Source organism: Panthera uncia, chromosome D4 (assembly GCF_023721935.1).
Source record: "Panthera uncia isolate 11264 chromosome D4, Puncia_PCG_1.0, whole genome shotgun sequence".
Classification (NCBI taxonomy): domain Eukaryota; kingdom Metazoa; phylum Chordata; class Mammalia; order Carnivora; family Felidae; genus Panthera; species Panthera uncia.
This window is the reverse complement of record NC_064807.1, coordinates 78,478,662-78,492,211: the sequence shown is the minus strand read 5'-3', so window position 1 is coordinate 78,492,211 and position 13,550 is coordinate 78,478,662. Positions and strand designations below refer to the sequence as shown.

Here is a 13,550-nt window from a genome sequence, read left to right as displayed (position 1 = left end):
CCCCGGCGCGCCCCGCGGGGCTCGGGCAGAGGCGGCGCGGCCACCGTGCGGGCCGCCGAGGGCGCCGCCGGGCCGGGGGCCGAGGCGCGGTCCGGCCCCGAGTGCGCCCAGGCTCTGCGGATCAGGTGGGTCCCGCGGGGCGCCGCCCGAGCCCCGGGAGGTGGGAGCTGGGCCCGGCCCGGGGGCTGCGGGCGTGGCTTGGGGGGCGGCGGGGAAGAGGAGCGGGGCCACCGCTCCGGCCCTGCCCTGTTTCTGCCCTGCCTGTGTCCCCGCTTTTGTTCTTGTCGCTCTCTCTCTCTCTCTCTGCCCCGGTCCCTGTCCCCATCCTGTCCCTGTCGCTGCCTGTGCCCAGCCTGCAGACTCGCCGGAGGGGCGGCGGGCCGAGGTCTCCCCACGGGGCCGACGGGGTGCGGGCGGGAGAGAGGAGCCCCGGGGGGTGCTCGGTGGGACCCCCGCCCCTGGGGGAATCTCGAAAGGAGTGAGGGGTCTGTCCTCGCCCGTGGGGCAGGACAGAGGGAGGGCTCTCGCCCTGGACTACTTGGGAAGAGGATGCCCCTGAGAAGGGGGAGCCTGAGAGGGTGACGAGAGGGGGCGCCGGAGCCCCTGAAAGCTGGGGCACGGAGGAGGAGTGGTCCGAGAGCGCGGACCCAGCCAAACTCGGCACAGCGAAAGTTTCAAACATTTGTAACTTTGGCAGCAAAAGGGCCTGCTGCACTGGGGTGAAGGGAGGAGACAGGGTCCCTTCAACTTTACAAACAGCCCCGTTCCTGCTCGAAAGGGACACCACCCCGCCGTTGAAAATGGCAGAAAAACAGCTAAACAGAATGATTGCACAAACTCTTGAAAGGCATCCAAAAAACAGTAAAGTGGAAAAAATTGTTAGCGCTGGAGGAGAGAAAGCAGAGCGACTTGAGATTTCCCAATCTGCCCGCTGGCCGGGCCGGGGAGGAGGAGGAAGGCGAGGAGGGTGTCAGCGCCTCTCCTCCTCCCCGCCACCATCCCCTCCCCCGCCGCCCCTGCACCTCTCCCATCCCGCCCCCGGAAGGAACCGGGACCAGGCGGCTGCTTCTGTGGCTTTGCTCGCCGTTTGCACTCCTTCTGGATCTGGCGCAGGCCTCGTTGCCTTCTTCATTTACCTGGAAATAGGTATGTCTCAGGAGGCAGGAGATGCTGGGGACCCCAGGCCTCACTGCTTCTTAGCTGGGAGACGCTATCCCCGGGAAGCCTGTTTCTGCAACTATGAAATGGGGGTGCTGCTCTGAGTAAGAAAATGCCAGCGTGTGTGACCTGCGGTGGGGACATGGTTATTCTGTTGCACTTCTGTGCCTCTTTGGCTGCACTAAGCAAGCACTTTCTCCCTGGTTCTGAGTTATTGCTGGGTGTACCGTGTCTCTCCTACCAGATGGCAGGGGAGGGGGGGCAGGTGCAGATCTCAATTGTTGTTGGAAGTGGCAGGTATTCAATGACTTAATAAAGCAGAGCTGGGAATGCCCCTGGGGTTTACCTTGGTCCAGGAGATTGCAGACTGTGCTCCTGGGAGTCTTGAGATCCTGGCTCTGGAGCCACCGTAGTGGGGGAGGGGGGCCTACAGGGCAGGGCTCTGACCCCTCCTTCCTTTCTTTCAGAAGGAACAAGCTCCCTTCTGCCTTTATCTCTCCTATGTATATTGGGAAACCCCAGGGGCTGTTTTTGTTATCAGATTCCTCAGATCCAGTCTGCTTTGGAGAAACTGAGTCAAGAGGTATGCAAAGTGGTTTGTGTAAGATTCTCTGGTGGCCAAGCCTTGCCAGGAAGCCTGTCTCCTGAGTCATGGGCCACGAGCACCTTTCCCTTGGCCATGGTGGCTCCAAGCAGCCATTTCTCCAGCTGTTAGCACCAGCTCACCTGGATCCTAACTCCAAGGCCTCTGGTTCACCTTCTTACCCTTCTGGGAGAAGAAGCCATGAATCATCCTCTGAGATGTTTTCGGACTTTTGTGGGACCTTTAGATGTGAGTAGAACTAACAGTTTGTTCATAGGCTAAGATCAAAAAGAATTAGGTTCCCCAGGAGCTAGTCAGCACACTGCCCTTATCATAGCCCAACACAACAGGGTGGGGGATCTTGTTGCCTCATTTTATAGTAAAGGAAATGAAGTTCAGAGAGGCCAAGTAACTCACCCACGGATGCTCAGCTTCTAACTCAAGGCTGGGATTTGAATGCAGCCCTGTCTGACTCTAAGGCTTGTGCTCTTTATATTACATCATCTCTCCTAATGGTTAGAAAACAGCTAATGGACAGACATCATTAAGATGGGAGCAAGAGTGAGCGAGAATAGCTGAAAGGGGACAGCATTAAGCCGGAGACTGGGCATTCATATAGGGACATTCACACTATAAATATAATTGTATTTGAAATGACTGTGTTTTCTGCCCTGTACGTTCTTTTTATTTTAGTGGTTTTTGGTAGATCCTTACAAATTATTTTTCTAATTTTTAATTAAAGTATCATCTAGATACAATAGTATCCACAAATCTTCAGTTCAAACATGTTTTGACAATTGTTCACACCTATGCAACCACCACGCAAAGTGACAGGTAAATATTTGCAACATCCTGGAAAGTTTCCATTTCCAACTAATTTTCCTTCTGTCCCTCCCAGACAACCATTTCCTGATTTTATTACCATTGATTAATTTTGCCTGCTCTTGTACTTCGTGTAAATAGAATCATACTGTATATCTCTGGTTTATTTCACTTGACGTAGTGGTTTCCAAATTCACCTGTATTGCTGCATATATGAGTAGTCTGTTCCTTTTTATTGCTTGAGTAGTAGTTTATTCTGTTGTATGGGTATACCACGGTTTGCTTATTTATTCCCTTACTGAGGAACGCGTTGGGTTATTTCCAGTTTGAGCTCTTATTTCTTGTAGAATTCTTTTGTGGACATTGGTCTTCATGTAGGACTGAAATTCGTGGGTCATAGGGTATACCATTTTACCTTCCCACAGCAACGTAAGGCTCTTGCAATTATTCCACATGCTTGATGATATTTGGTGTTGCTTTTATTTTAGTCGTTTTGATTTTAGCCATTTTAGTGGCAGGGTGATGGTATCTTATACCTTCTATTTTTATGATGCAATTTTAAGGGCTGTTGGAGAAGACAGCATGAACAGGGGGCAGAATATAAAATAAGATGGTGGTGTGGAGGCCACCAGAAGCCATGCCTCCGGAGGGAAGGAACCTAATGGAATTGTTGGAATTGTGACATTAGGAATAGGAAATTCTGGGCTTAGGAGAGCTCTCTGTGTATCACCTGCAATTTAAGACCTGGTACTTTTACTCTATAAACTAAGCAAGTTTGTCCACGCTTATAGCTTTTTTTTTTTTTAATTGTTTTTAAAGTCTATTTATTTATTTTGAGAAAGGGGGGGGAGGGGCAAGAGAGAGGGAGAGAGAAAGAATCCCAAGCAGGGTCCGTGCTGTCAGCACAGAGTGCAATGGGGGCTCGAACTCATGAACTGTGAGATCATGATCTGACCTGGAAAGCAAGAGCCAGACACTTAACTGACTCAGCCACCCAGGTGCCCCCATGCCAATGACTTTAAATGCTACCTCCAGAGCAGTCATCTTTATCTCCAGTTCACATCTCTGTTTCGGGTCCCCGATTCACATGTTTCACTGCCCACTGGGCATCTCTTCTTGGATGTCTCAAAGATGCTACAAACTTGGCAAGGCCGGACACAACTCATTATCTCGTATTGGCTTTCTGTCATGGGTCACTGGATGAATGATGGCACCACTAGCTGAGAGAATACATAACGAGGAACATTTGGGTCAAGGGCAGAGATAATGTATTTGGTCCCACGCTAAATGGTGTGGAGCAGCCTGGGAAGATAAGGGCAGGAAGATGCACTGGGCAGTTAGGAGATTACTGAAATCTGCTGGGAGTAATTTTGGTGGGATGGAGGACAGACAAGTTAGATTGCTGAGATATGAGAGGGAAAGAAGTGGAGATGGTGAGTACAGGCAATACTTTCAAGAAATTTGTGTGAAAAGACCAGAGGGAGATTGAGCTACAGTTGTAGGAAGGTGAAGGTGAAGGGAAGGATTTTAGGACGGAAAAGACAAGGGAGATACAGGCCAGGGGAAGGACTCAGTCTAAGAGAGGTAAGAGATGGCCAATAGGGCAAAATTCTAGAGGAGCAGAAGGATGGATGTCTCCACCTCTGTGACTGGGTGTGAGTGAATGAAGGTTCCAATGTGTATCGACTACAGAATTCTCTGTTGACCTTCCATGTGCACAACTCTTAATCATGACGTGGAAAGTTCTTCACCATCTGCTCCCTTTGTGTCTCATATAGTGTGCATCACATGATACTATCATAGAGTATCACTATATGAGACATGCTATAGTATCTCTCATGGAGGGTGTATCAACTAGCTTTTGCTGCAGCTATGCTGCATAACAAACAACCCCCAATCTTAACTTCTGACCACAAAAGTTTATTGTTCACCTTACATGACGGCTGGAGAGCCATTGTGATACATGGTTTTGTGGCTGTGCTGCAGGTGCCAGCCAGCCAGAAGATCTGCCCATGTGTCTTCTCATTGCAGGACATAGGCTGAAAGAGCTGCTTCTATCTGGTATATGTCATGTTCATGGTTAGAGTTGGAGGAAGAAGGAAATGATGTAATGCCTCTTAAAGCCTTTACTCTAAACTGGCACACTGTCACTTCTACCCACATGCTGCTGGTCAAAGCCAGTAATATGTCCATGCCCAGAGGCAATGGGACAGATGTATATACAGGCACATTTTGTTTTATTGTGCTTTGCAGACATTGCATTTATTTATTTATTTATTTATTTAATTTATTTATTTTTTTTACAAATTGAAGGTTTGTGGCAACCCTGGGTCCAGAAAGTCTAGGTGCGCCATTTATGGCAACAGCATTTGCTCACGGCACCTTTTGGTCATTCTTGCAATTTCTTCATGATTTCAACAAACGCTTTCACTATTACTGTATTTGCATTGCTGCAATCTCATGAGAGAACCTTGGCAGATGAGAAGCTGCTTCTTATGGATGAGCAAAGAAAGCGGTTCCTCGAGATAGCATCTACTGGTGAAGAGGCCGTGAAGATGGTTGAAATGACAACAAAAGATTAAGAATATCACATCAACTTGGTTGATGGAGCAGCGGCAGGGCTTGAGAGGACCGGCCTCAATTTTAAAAGAAGTCCTAATGTGGGTAAAATGCTATCGAACAGTATCACATGCTACCGAGAAATCATTCTCGTAAGGGAGAGTCAATTGATGGAGCTCGCTGCACCGGTGTCTTATTTTCAGAAATTGCCAGAGCCACCCCACCCTTCAGCAACCAACGTCAAGGCAGCCCTTGACAGCCCTCTGCCTTTGCTGTCTGGCAGAGAATGATGCTCGGGAACAGTAATCCAAATGACCACATATATTTGTTAAGGACTCCCCGATACGAGTCTCCATTTATTCTTTTCTCTCTGAACTAATCCCCCCCACACGGCCGACCTACTCCTTGGTACCGTGGCTCTCTCTTCAAGCATGGCGGTGTGCTTTCAAATCGCTGTATTTCTGCACACACGATCCCTCTGTCTGGGAGTCTCCCCCCCGCCCCGCCCCCAAATCTATGATCTAGGCAGTCCTACCTCTTTGTTGTCCTTTTACTTCCGTCCCTCTGCTCCTGCTTAGTTGAGGTGCACCTGCACCCCTCTCCAGCCCGGAGAGGCTGGGCTGCTGTGACCTCCAGTACATCTTGTCCCCGCAGCCTAAGCCTTCCCAGACACCACACTGACTGGGTTTTGGATCGCTCCCAGGCTCCACTCTGCCCTCAGAGTAAGTTACATGTTCCTTTACGTGACATCCAAGATCCCGCACGAGCCGCTCTCTGAACAGCTTTCTTCCCATCACCCTATCCCTTCGACTTTCTGCTCCAGCTTCAGGGATCTCCTACAGTTCCTGACACCCTCTCCTGGCTTTATGCCCCTGGGCTTTTTCCCATGCTGCCCCCTCTGCCTGGAACCCCCTCCTCCCTTCCTCCCCAAATCCACCTGCAGACTCCTACTCATCCTTCAAGACCCAGCTCAATCATCATCCTCTCGGTGAAAAGGCAGTTTCTTCATCCTGCCTCCCGGAAATTCGGCCCTCCCCCGCCCCCCGCTCCCCCTCCCCCGCCACCCTGGGCATCCTGAACTTAACATTCCGTCACGTGTGGTCCTTTCTTCCTTTCTCTGTGAGCCGCAGGAGCCAGAGGGCATGCTGCACACGACCACCGCCCTCTTAACTGACCTGCTCCGGTGGTTAAGTGTGGCCTCCGGAGGCCCCCTGCTGAGTGTGCACCCTTAGTAGCTGTCAGGCCCGAAGCAAGACCCCTCACCTCTCTGCCTGGGCTGAACGGTCGGCTCACAGGAGCTTCATCGCGCCCCTCGGAGAGGGAGGCCAGGTGGGTTAGTTTGGGAAGTCACACTGATAGAGAGTCCGGTCCGTGTACTAAAAGCAAAGGGGTCATCATTTAGTATACTCAACCCAGAATAACTTCGAAAAGGCCTTTCCGTTCGAAAAAGAGGAAGTAAAAAAATGTCGTTTAAGTCTCCAGCCAGAGAGCTACTCTCCGCTCGGCTTGTCCAAACCCAGCGTGGAGGCCGCAGAGGTCGGCTGCATGCAATCAGACCCAGCCCGGGGCGGGGGGGGGGGGGGGGGGGCGGGGGGGCGGGGGGAGCTGCTGCCAGGACGCGGGCTCCAGCAGCCACTGTGCTCATTTTTATTGCCACATAGAGTTTCCGTGAGGGAGAGGTGGTGATGGCTGGTGGCGGGATGGAGACCCCACGCCGTGCGCTCACGTTTCTGGGCGCCGGGGAAAGCCCGCGCAGGCATTCCCCGAGGGAGCTGGGTGGTGGGCATGTGCTTCCTGTGGCTCCTCTCTGAAGCCACGTGTGCTCGGCAGATGGCAATGGCAGGAGAGAGTGTGGTGCTGCCCCTTGAGGCAGGTCCCAACTCAGGGGAGTGAGTGATCTGAGAGGGAGGAGGAGGGCCCAGGCAGAGCATGTCTGGGAAGCCGGGGGCAGAGCGGGGTTCCCGGGAGGATGTTGGCAAGAGGGTTGAATGGCACTGAGAGGCTGGGTGGGGAGAATGAGCCCTGGAAGGAGGTCAGCTGGCTATGGGTTGACAGCAAAACCCCGGGGAAACAGAAAAATAAGTATGGAATTATTATAATTGGGGTTGTCTACGCGAGTCGGCAGTTTGAAGAGTGAGGTCGTGTTTCCATCTTGTTTGAGCATCACAAAAGCACTGTGAGGGTCAGAAAATTAGAAATAATTCCCCCGCGTTATGTGGGGGGAAACCGAAGGATGGACTTCTAATGTTTTGGCCAAAGTCTCTCAAGAATGAATGGCAGAACGAGGGCACGGAAGCCAGGTCCGGACTCCAAATATAGTATGGCCTGGAGACCCTGGCAGGGGGCAGGCAGGGAGAGCAAAGGTGGTTCCGAAGGCTCAGGGATGCTGGGCCCCAGATCCATGTCTCGCCCAGGACAGGGCTCCTGCCTGGTGCTGCTCAGACAGAAATCAACCAGAGGGTGAAAGGCAGCTTCTGGAAGAGGCTAGGAGAGGGAGGCCAGGTCTTGTGATTAGTTCTTAAGGAAAGTTCTTAATTCCATCCCTGCTCTTGTCTTCAGGACCCTTGCTTTAAATGTCCACTGACGGGCAGGACACAGAAAAGAGTCTGGGCTGAAAGTGAGCTGGCCCAGCCCCATCCTGTACTGATGCTCCCAGTGGTCGGAGCCGCTGGGGCCTTAGTTTCCCTGTCAGCAAAATGGCCCCGAGGCCGTGATCTAGCAAACTTCTCTCTGAGCAACTCCTGCTGTTAAAACAGCAAGTCCAAACCCCCAGGAAATGAACACTCGAACTAAAAGCCAAAGGGGAGGAGGAGCTGTTGTGCCCGGAGGGAGCCCGAGGTTGTGGCTCCCATTTGCCAGATGGGACACCGGGGACGTGGTTCTGGGAGATGCACCTGTTCCAGAGACTCATGCTTTGAAATTAGCTATTCATTCAGCATTCACTGAGCCACCATAAATTCACTCACTCATTTACTGACACACCCAGAATACGTTGGGCAGCTGCCGTGTGCTATGCTAGATACCTGAAGGTAGCAGTGAACAGAGACACAGTCCCCGCCCACGGGGACGCTGGGATTCTCTTGGGAGATAGTCGTAAAAAAAAAAAAAAAAAAAAAAAAAAAAAACAAACAAAAATAAAAAAAACAAAAAAAAAACAACCGCACAGCGAGAGCCATGAAGAAGAGCAGGGTGGGTGTCATGGGGGCCTGAACCTGTCGGGGGAGGTAGTCAGATAGGACTTCCTTGAGGAAGCGCCCTGTACGCTGAGCCCTGTGGGAGTTAGGGGGTAAAGAGGGAAGAGGGTTTCAGGCAGAGGGAAGAAGCTGTGAGAACCAATCATCCTGATATCCCTCTGGCTGTTCCAGAGCCCAGACAGCCTTGGTGGCCAGAGGAGCACAGAGGAGGAAGCAAGCCCGGGACAACGGGCCAGGTGCCCAGAGGGATGACGTTGTTGGGGTTGGTAGCATCTGTGTGCAAAAGCACTGCTGCCCCCCCTCCCTTCTCAGGGAACCACGAGTCCTCAAGTGGCCGGCAGGCTGTCCCTGAGAACGACTTGCCTGGCATCTGTGGGGAAGGCAAAGAAACTGCTCAGAATCAGTGGCAGGGGTTCCTGGAAGGGGGGCATGGCTCCCTGAATGCAAGGACTGGTCTTCGTTTGCTCGGTTGACTAACTCTTTCGTGGTCTACACGGTGGTATTTTGCATAGCAAATTCTGTTTTCAGATGTTAGCCAGAGCTGTGCAAAAGAAGGGAAAATTAATGTTCTTATGTGCAAATTTAATTGAGAGCTTGGGAATTCGTTCCTTGGCGTGCAAGTGCTCAGTAAATGTTTGGGGCTGATGTATTGAGTAGCACATGGACCGTGTACTGGTCAGAGATCAGGGTTGCAAGCAACAGATGGAGATTCTAGCTCGCTGTGGCAGAAAAGGCACGCATTGGAAGGATTTCTTTTATTGCTCACAGTATCCCTGGGAAGGCTAGAAAACCAAGCTGGCAAGAATCAGTAGAAGTTGGGCCGTAGATAACACAGAGTCTTGTATGGCAATTAATTCTAATTTCTTAAAATGTTTATTCATTTCTGTGAGACAGAGAGACAGAGCACGAGCGAGGGAGGGGCAGAGAGAGATGGAGACACAGAATCCGAAGCAGGCTCCAGACTCGGAGCTGTCAGCACAGAGCCCGACGCGGGGCTCAAACTCACAGACCGCGAGATCATGACCTGAGCCAAAGTCGGACGCCCGACCGACTGAGCCACCCAGGCGCCCCGCATAGCAGCTAATTCTAGCTCTCGCTGCCCCTGAGGCCGCTGTAACATTTCATGGGCGTCCGAACCTTCGTGCCATTTCTTTAGGATGTAACACCACTAACTGGTCAGGCCTAGGTGACTCACGTGCATTCCAGGTGCATATGGACAAACGGGAAAGTGTCTGGCCTGTTCTGCTCCGGTGGCAGGAGGGGATTCCTGATGCTAAGCTGAGAAGCTGCAGAATTCGCCAAAGCCATGAGAGTTGGGGCCCCCTTAGGGCCATAGAATCCTGCAGGTCTAAGGAGGGCCACACAGCTGTAACTGCGGGCAGGAGAAGGCTTCTGGGGAACTCTCGGAAGGGCAGCCTGGCCTTGGTCAAGTTATTGAACCTCCGGACCTCAACGTTCCCAGGTGTAAGATGGGTTGGTGTGGATTTCAGAGACAAATGTGTCTCGTGACGTGATGCTATTAAATGGCAGCTACCCTTATGATTATTATCAGTGGAAGTCTAGTATCTTCACTCAGCTGTTATCAGAACAGTTATGTATTTAAAGGAAGGAAACCTAACATGAAAATCCAGAAGTAAGACACACACTTCTACAGATTCTCTGCAGGAGTTCCTTTAAATTTTTACCTTCTGGGGCAGCTGGGTGGCTCAGTCGGGTAAGCATCCAACCCTTGATTTTGGCTCAGGTCGGGGCCTTACGGCTTGTGAGATCGAGCCCCGTCTCGGGTTCTCCGCTGACAGAGCGGAGCCTGCTGGGGATTCACTCGCTCTCTCTCTGCCCCTTCCTTGCTCCCACTCGTGCTCTTCCTCTCAAAATAAATAAACACTTAAAAACAAACAAACAAACAAACAATAAATAAATAAAAATTTTTACCTCCTCGGGACACTTACCACGGGACTTAATTTTATCAAAGCCAAATAAACAAATGAACGAATGAATCACCATCTTAGAGACCCTTGATGAATATTGTTGACCAGAGCCGCGGTTTTGCAGAAGCAGACAGATCCGTTTACAGATCCCAGTCTTGCTTCCTCACCGTGGAAACCTTAAAAAGGGAAGAGAAAGTTCAGGCCATGTGACTGGAAGCTCCCTGCACCCCCCGCCCCCACAACCCCAGGGGAGTTGGGGCTACACCGCACACCCTCTGGCCGGAAGAACACAGACTCCCACGAACACAGAAGGCCCGGATTAGATCTAGACAGTGTGACTAGCTCCCGGAGAATTGAAAGCCCTGTTATGTGGTGTTTGCCAGTCTCTTAAGTGTAAATATTTACACCATGACCACGTTCAAGCCGCCACTTGAGGGAGCCTACTTTTCTATAGCATTTTCCGCTATGTCTCAACACAATTGGTGCACATAACCTCAGGAGCATACCATGTAATGAAACAATTAGGAAGCGATGGGTTTTGATGGATACTTTCGTTCTTAATAGGACTCATTTAATTATAAGCTTATACAATTGAATTTTTAATGACGGCTGTATTTAACGGCTCACTTGCCAAATTCCTAAAAATTGAACGGTTGGCCCTTGCAAGCCAACGTGAGCCAACTACAGCACACTACTGGCTTGGGAGGTCCCTGGGGACCCCAGAGAGAGGCTGGCGCAAGGAGGATCCCCAGACAGCAGCTCCCTCACCCCCGAGTCAGTCTCCAACACGTCGACATCTTTTATTTGCTTTATAACCCTTTCCACCGCCGAGTTTATATTATATTAATATATTAATTAATTTTGATACTATTACCAAACAATAATATTTAATGAGTAATGTATTAATATATTCTATGTAATATATGTTATATTTCCACTGAAACTATATATCCTTAATTATTTGTTAATTACAACTATTAATTTTATCTGCTTACCAACTGGAAGGTGAGCTCTGTGGGAATAGAGTACTTACCTCTTTGGTTCGCTGTCGAGTCCTGAGTGCATCGATGTAGCAGGCCTTCAGTAACCATGGGTCCGTTGAACAAATGGAAGTAAGTCAAGGAGGCTTCAAGGGTTCAAATCCTGCCTCTGCTATAAAAGTCATCTTTTCTTGAACCTTTTCCTTCATCTGTGAAAGAAAAGGATTTGGGCGGAGGCCCCTAAGGTTCCCTTCAGCTATAAAAAGGCTCGATCCCTGAGAAAGACATCCCTTCCGAACATGGCTGCCAAACAGAGACTCGCAACTGAGCATCTTCAAGGGTAGGAGCTAGTGCCTGGGTTTTGAGGACCGTCGGTTTTATTCTTTTCCTCTGTGGACAGCTTTTCAAAACACTGAGTGCCAGTGACTCTCCTTGAGCAGCCATGACTGGTCCCTGCCCAGCCCTCTGGGCTCTGCTGAGAGCCAGTCGCTGCCTATTCAGTGGCAACAGATATTTCGAGACCCATTGCATTTGCCACTGGGTGAAATGCTCTCGGGTCAAGACTGGCAGTCTGCCTGGGTGAGTCGTTCTAGAAAGATAGGAGCCCAGAACTCCACCTTGGACACAGAGCCCACTGGAGCCAAGTTGGGCAGCTGCAGGAGACAGAGCAATGACCCTGTGTCTCCTGCACCATGCCTGATGCCTTGATGTGGAAGAACCATCCTTCTTGTGACTAATCCTCCACAGATGATATTTTGTTAAAATACAGCCAATTGAACATACTCTCAACTTCTCTGCCTCCTCACGGAGGAAAAAACGGCATCCTTCTGCGGGCCACGCTTTGAGAGCCACAGCCCTGGGGGACGTAGGTCAAGGCTCCTTTTCGTTCCCACAGCGGCTGGCAGAAGCAGGTATTTTGTGTCCTGCCTGTGCTGGGGAGGACACTGAGGCTGGGCCGGGTTCTGGGATCTGCTTCCTCTGAGGGACAGGGCTGCCGCCGTGGTCCTCACAGCCAGCCTGGTCCGTGTATGGGCAGGGCGAGAAAGGGAAGTGATCCAGAAGCCAGGGTGATGATAAAAAAAACAGCTCACACTTACTGGCCACTTATTCACGTCAGATGCTGTCTAAGAGCTCTACAGGAGCCCTGCCTGTTCCTCATCGAGAAACCCCAGTTTTACAAATGAGGAAACTGAGGCACAGAAAGATTAAGAAATTTCCCAGGGCCACCCGGTGAAGGAGAGATTTGATTCTCAGATATGGGCAGGGGGCGATGGCCTTCATCATGGCACCACACCGCCTCCCGGAAGAAAAAACAGAGTGGGCAGGGACGTGGCACAGTCCCGAATTCAGTCCCCTTACTCAACAGATGGGGAAACCCAGGCCCAGAGAGGGGCGTGAGCCAGAGCCTAGGTGTCCTGCCCTCCACCTTCTACTCCGTCCCGGGATTCAGTGCCTTCAGAGGAACGGTCACAGGGACGCCCTCAAGACTGTTAATCTGCTCATTCTGGACTGCACGGCCCCTGCGAATGCACCAGGGTGGGGGTGACGTAGGGGGCCCAGGTAGGCACCAGTAGTGCCCTCCGCCCACACTGTTGGAGAAATGTCTTTGGCACGGACTCTCAGCTTCGGTAGAAGGTTCAGAAACTCGTCGTTCCCCCAGTCACCCGCCCAGGCTTCAGAGAAACAAGCCGCTCATCAGCTCCTGGATGTCACATTTCCTGTTTGTGTGCCCGGAATGAGGTACAGCTCTTGGTGAAAGGCAAGGGGAGGGGGGAGGCTTGTTACTGGAATTACCATTGTCGGTGATGGGAAGAGCCTAGAAGGCTGTACCTGAATGCTTCGTTCTGTAGCTAGGGACACTGAGGCCCGAGAGTGTAAGAACCTGTTCTACGAACTTGTCCAGAGAGCTGGAATCACAATGGTTGTAGGTTTGGGTTTGGTTTGTCCCTTGTTCGTTTGTCTGTTGAGGTGATAAAATCATAGAATGTGTGAGCTGGCAGAAATCTAAGAGGTGCCCCATCCACCTCCCTATGTTTTGCAGATGAGAGCCTGAGGAGGGGGTGGGGATGGGAGGGCACTTTCTGAAGAACAGAGCCCTGAGGAGAACTCGCTTTTTGAGTCAACATACAACAAATGCCATTGACTGCCGCCTCTCTGCCAGCTAATTAATCTCCGTCTCATGGAGAGATGTGTGTCAATCAAAGAATCACACCTAGGTGTCCAAATAGGGGTCAGTGCCCCAACAGAAGGACAAGGACGTAGGGTGCTACAAAGGAGTGTAAGAATAGAACGGGGAAGCCTTCCCTTGGGGGGTGACATTGTCATT

General features: G+C 51.1%; 1 protein-coding gene across 2 annotated transcripts in view; it reads left to right on the top strand.

Moving 5' to 3' along the window:
- The first annotated feature begins 6 nt into the window (after window positions 1-6).
- The window catches only part of GGTA1 (glycoprotein alpha-galactosyltransferase 1 (inactive)), a 56,490-nt gene continuing 42,946 nt past the window's right edge, over window positions 7-13,550 (top strand). Inside the window, exon 1 of one of the 2 annotated variants that reach the window (XM_049637473.1) lies at window positions 7-125. The gene's annotated coding sequence lies outside the window, so the exon portion shown is untranslated. Of the gene's footprint in view, window positions 126-1,040; window positions 1,147-13,550 lie in introns of those variants that run through there. The other variant, XM_049637481.1, reaches the window with a different exon arrangement.